Below are 6,235 nucleotides of genomic sequence, written 5' to 3' on the forward strand. Positions count from 1 at the left end.
AAAGAAAACCTTTTTAAACATTTCCAGCTTGGGCTGATTCTTTTACGATCTCAATCCACGGAACATTTTTCCAATTTTTTTTATCTATTCATTTCCTGATTCTTTTCTGGATCTTCAAGAGAAATCCAACCTTTTCCAGGCATTTCTGTCCATTGGGTTCTAGATTATTTTTATGATCTCCAATCCAGGGAACACTTGTTCTAGATTTTTTTAGTCTCATTCATTTCGTGAATATTTTCTAGATCTTCAATCTAAATCACTCCTCTTCTGGGTATTTCGGTCCAAATTGGCTTCAAGATTATTTTAACGATCTTCAATCTAGAGAATATTTGTTCTAGAATTTTTTATTCTCATTCCTTCCCTGATTGTTTTCTGGATTTTCAATACAAATCAAACCTTTTCCAAGCATTTCTGTCCACATTGGCTTCTAGATTATTTTCTCGATCTCCAATCCAGAGAACATTTGTTCTAGATTTTTTTAGTCTCATTCATTTCGGGAATCTTTTCTGGATCTTCAATAGAAATCAAACCTTTTCGGCGCATTTCTGTCCACATTGGGTTCTAGATTCTTTTCACGATCTCCGATCCAGAGAACATTTGTTCTAGTTTTTTTTAGTTCCATTCATTTCGTGAATCTTTTCTGGATCTTCCATCTAAATAAAACCTTTTCCAGGCATTTCTGTCCGCATTGGGTTCTAGATTCTTTTTACGATCTCCAATCCAGAGAACATTTGTTCTAGATTTTTTTAGTTCCATTCATTTCGTGAATGTTTTCTGGATCTTCCATCTAAATAAACCTTTTCGACGCATTTCTGTCCGCATTGGGTTCTAGATTCTTTTACGATCTCCAATCCAGAGAACATTTGTTCTATTTTTTTTAGTCTCATTCATTTCGGGAATATTTTCTGCATCTTCAATAGAAATCAAACCTTTTCCAGGCATTTTTGTCTGCAATGGGTTCTAGATTATTTTTAAGATCTCCAATCCAGAGAATACTTTTTCTAGATTTTCTTTTTCCCATACATTTCTTCATTCTTTTCTGGATCTTCAATCTAAATAAAACCTTTTCGACGCATTTCTGTCCGCCTTGTGTTCTAGATTATTTTAATGATCTCCATTGAAGAACTTTGTTCTTTTTTAAGTCCATTCATTTCGTGAATCTTCTCTGGATCTTCAATCCCAATGACCTCTTCTGGGTATTTCTGTCCACTATGGTTCTAATTATTTTTAACGATCTTCAATCCAGAGAACACTTGTTCTAGAATTTATTCTTTTATTCATTTCTTGATTCTTTTTTGGATCTTCAATACAAATCAAACCTTTCCACCATTTCTTCCATTGGGTTCTGATTATTTTAACAATTTCAATCCAGAAACATTTGCTCTAATTTTTTATTCATTCATTTTCTTGAATCTTTTGGATCTTAATCTAAATAAAACCTTTTCCCATTTCTGCATTGGTTTCGATTCTTTTTGATCTCCAATCAAGAACACTTGTTCTAGATTTTTTTTATTCTCATTCATTTTTACATTTGTTTCTGGATCTTCAATCAAATCAAACCATTCCCGCATTTCTGTCCGCATTTGGTTCTGTTATTTTACTATCTCAATCCAGAGAACACTTGTTTAATTTTTTAGTCCATTCATTTCGGGAATCTTTCTGGATCTTCAATACAAATCAAACCTTTTCCAAGCATTTCTGTCCACATTGGGTTCTAGATTATTTAACGATGTTCAATCTAGAGAACATTTGTTCTAAATTTTTCTTCCATTTTTTCCCATTCTTTTCTGGTCTTCAATAAAATAAACCTTTTCAGGCATTTTTTGTCCGCATTGTGTTCTAGATTATTTTAACAATCTCCAATCCAGAAAACACTTGTTCTACATTTTTTTCGTCTCATTCATTTCTTGAATATTTTCTGGATCTTCAATACAAATCAAACCTTTCCCACGCATTTCTGTCGGCATTGGGTTCTACATTATTTTTACGATCTCCAATCCAGAGAAAATTTGTTTTAGATTTTTTTAGTCTCATTCATTTCGTGAATCTTTTCTGGAAGTTCAATCCAAATCACACATCTTCTGGGTATTTCTGTCCGCATGGGGTTCTAGATTATTTTTACGACCTCAAACCAGAGAACATTTGTTCTATATTTTTTAAGTCTCATTCATTTCGTGAATTTTTTCTGGACCTTCAATCCAAATCACACCTCTTCTGGTTATTTCTGTCCGCATTGGGTTCTAGATAATTTTATCCATCTTCAATCCAGAGAACACTTGTTCTAGAATTTTTTATTTCCATTCATTTCTTGAATCTTTTCTGGATTTCAATACAAATCAAACGTTTTCCAAAAAATTCTGTCCGCATTGGGTTCTAGATTATTTTTACTATCTCCAATCCAGAGAACACTTGTTCTAGAATTTTTTAATCTCATTTATTTCTTGAATCTATTCTGCATCTTCAATATAAACCAAACGTTTTCCAGGCATTTCTGTCCGCATTGGGTTCTAGATTCTTTTTACGATCTCCAATTCATTGAACATTTTTTCGTTTCTTAGTCTCATTCATTTCGAAAATCTTTCTGGATCTTCAATCCAAGTCACACACTCTTCTGGGTATTTCCGTCCATGGGGTTCTAGATTATTTTAAGTCTTCAATCTGAAACTTGTTCTCAGAAATTTTTTTATTCTCATTCATTTCCTGATTCTTTTCTGAACCTTCAATACAAATCAAACCTTTTCCAGGCATTTTGTCTGTAGCGGGTTCTAGATATTTTCGATCTCAATCCAGAATACTTTCTAGATTTTTGTTCAACACATTTCTTGATTCTTTCTGGATCACTAATCTAAATAAAAAAAAATTGCTGACGCATTTCTGTCCGCATTGGGTTTCTAGATCGTTTCGATCTCAATCGGGGAACATTTTATTTCTAGTTTTTAGTCTCATTCATTTCAGAGATCTTTCTGGATCTTCAATCTAAATAAAATTTTTTCGGCTAGCATTTTGTCATTGGGTTCTAGATTATTTATGATCTCCAATACAGAGAACATTTGTTCTAGATTTTTTTAGTCTCATTCATTTCGGGAATCTTTTCTGGATCTTCAATCTAAATAAAACCTTTTCGTCGCATTTCTGTCCGCATTGGGTTCTGAGGTGTTTTACGATCTCAATCAGAGGAACATTTGTTCCTAGATTTTTTTAGTCTCATTCATTTCGTAGATCTCTGGATCTTCAATCTAAAGAAAACCTTTTCGAAGCATTTCTGTCAGCATTGGGTTCTAGATTATTTTTACGATCTCCAATCCAGAGAACATTTGTTCTAGATTTTTTTAGTCTCATTCATTTCCTGATTCTTTTCTGGATCTTCAATAGAAATCAAACCTTTTCCAGGCATTTCTGTCCGCATTGGGTTCTAGATTATTTTTACGATCTCCAATCCAGAGAACACTTGTTCTAGATTTTTTTAGTCTCATTCATTTCGCGAATATTTTCTGGATCTTCAATAGAAATCAAACCTTTTCCAGGCATTTCTGTCCGCATTGGGTTCTAGATTATTTTTACGATCTCCAATCCAGAGAACACTTGTTCTAGATTTTTTTATTTCCATTCATTTCCTGATTCTTTTCTGGATCTTCAAGAGAAATCAAACCTTTTCCAGGCATTTCTGTCCGCATTGGGTTCTAGATTCTTTTCGATCTCCGTCAGAACTTGTTGTTTCCGTTTTTAATTCTCATTCATTTGGCGAATATTTTCTGGATCTTCAATAGAAATCAAACCTTTTTCAGGCATTTCTGTCCGCATTGGGGTCTAGATTCTTTTTACGATCTCCAATCCAGAGAACATTTATTCTAGATTTTTAGTATCCATTCATTTTCATGGCGAATATTTTCTGGATCTTCAATAGAAATCAAAAACTTTCCAGGCATTTTCTGTCCGCATTGGGTTCTAGATTGTTTTTACGATCTCCAATCCAGTACTTTTCTAGATTTTTTATTTCCCATTCATTTTCCTTGATTCTTTCTGGATCTTCAATGAAATCAAAACTTTTGGACGCATTTCTGTCCGCATTGGGTTCTAGATTGTTTTTACGATCTCCAATCCAGAGAACACTTGTTCTAGATTTTTTTAGTCTCATTCATTTCGGGAATCTTTTCTGGATCTTCCATCTAAATAAAACATTTTGGACGCATGTCTGTCCGCATTGGGTTCTAGATTCTTTTTACGATCTCCAATCCAGAGAACATTTGTTCTAGATTTTTTTTAGTTCCATTCATTTCGTGAATCTTTTCTGGATCTTCCATCTAAATAAAACCTTTTCGACGCATTTCTGTCCACATTGGGTTCTAGATTCTTTATACGATCTCCAATCCAGAGAACATTTGTTCTAGATTTTTTTTAGTTCCATTCATTTCGCCATATTTTCTGGATCTTCAATAGAAATCAAACCTTTTCCAGGGATTTCTGTCCGCATTGGGTTCTAGATTCTTTTTTCAATCTCCAATCCAGAGAACATTTGCTCTAGATTTTTTTAGTCTCATTCATTTTGTGAATCTTTTCTGGATCTCAATCCTAAATAAAACCTTTCGACGCATTTTTGTCCGCATTGGCTTCTAGATTCTTTTTCCCATCTCCAATCCAGAGGACATTTGTTCTAGATTTTTTTAGTTCCATTCATTTCGTGAATGTTTTCTGGATCTCTTCGTCTAAAGAAACCTTTTACTTGAAAGCATTTCTATCAGCATTGGGTTCCTAGATTCTTTTTCGATCTCAATCCACGGAACATTTTGTTCTGAATTTTTTTTTTTTTTAGTCTCATTCATTTCCTGATTCTTTTCTGGATCTTCAATAGAAATCAAACCTTTTCCAGGCATTTCTGTCCCATTGGGTTCTAGATTATTTTACGATCTCAATCCTAGGAACCTTGCTCTAGATTTTTTTTTTAGTCTCATTCATTTCTTGAATATTTTTCTAGATACTTCAATCTAAATCACTCCTCTGCGGGTATTTCCGGTCCAAATTGGCTTCAAGATTGGCTAACGATCTTCAATCCTAGAGAATATTTGTTCTAGAAATTTTTTATTCTCATTCCTTCCCTGATTACTCTGGATCTTCAATGAAATCAAACCTTTTCCAAGCATTTTCTTTCCGCGTGGGTTCTAGATTCTTTTCGATGTCAATCCAGAGAACATTGTTCTAGAACAGTCTCATTCATTTTGCCAATATTTTCTGCATCGTAGTGAAATCAAACCTTTTCCAGGCATTTCTGTCCGCATTGGGTTCTAGATTATTTTTACGATCTCCAATCCAGAGAACATTTGTTCTAGATTTTTTTATTTCCATTCATTTCCTGATTCTTTTCTGGATCTTCAAGAGAAATTAAACCTTTTCCGGGCATTTCTGTCCGCATTGGGTTCTAGATTATTTTTACGATCTCCAATCCAGAGAACATTTGTTCTAGATTTTTTAGTCTCATTCATTTCGGGAATCTTTTCTGGATCTTCAATCTAAATAAAACCTTTTGGACACATTTCTGTCCGCATTGGGTTCTAGATTCTTTTTACGATCTCCAATCCAGAGAACATTTGTTCTAGATTTTTTTAGTCTCATTCATTTCGGGAATCTTTTCTGGATCTTCAATCTAAATAAAACCTTTTGATGCATTTCTGTCCGCATTGGTTTCTAGATTCTTTTTACGATTTCCAATCCAGAGAACATTTGTTCTAGATTTTTTTAGTCTCATTCATTTCATTAATCTTTACTGGATTTTCAATCTAAAGAAAACCGTTTCGAAGCATTTCTGTCAGCATTGGGTTCTAGATTCTTTTTACGATCTCCAATCCACGGAACATTTGTTCTAGATTTTTTTAGTCTCATTCATTTCCTGATTCTTTTCTGGATCTTCAATAGAAATCAAACCTTTTCGACACATTTCTGTCCGCATTGGGTTCTAGATTATTTTATGATCTCCAATCCAGAGAACATTTATTCTAGATTTTTTTTAGTTCCATTCATTTCGCGATATTTTCTGGATCTTCAATAGAAATCAAACCTTTTCCAGGCATTTCTGTCCGCATTTGGTTCTAGATTTATTTTTACGATCTCCAATCCAGAGAACATTTGTTTCTAGATTTTTTAGTTTCCATTCATTTCGTGAATCTTTTCTGGATTTTCAATCTAAAACCGTTTGAGCTTGTTCTGTCAGCATTGGGTTCTAGATTCTTTTTACGATCTCCAA

This window comes from Sarcophilus harrisii, chromosome 1 (genome assembly GCF_902635505.1).
Source record: "Sarcophilus harrisii chromosome 1, mSarHar1.11, whole genome shotgun sequence".
NCBI classification, from domain to species: Eukaryota; Metazoa; Chordata; class Mammalia; order Dasyuromorphia; family Dasyuridae; genus Sarcophilus; species Sarcophilus harrisii.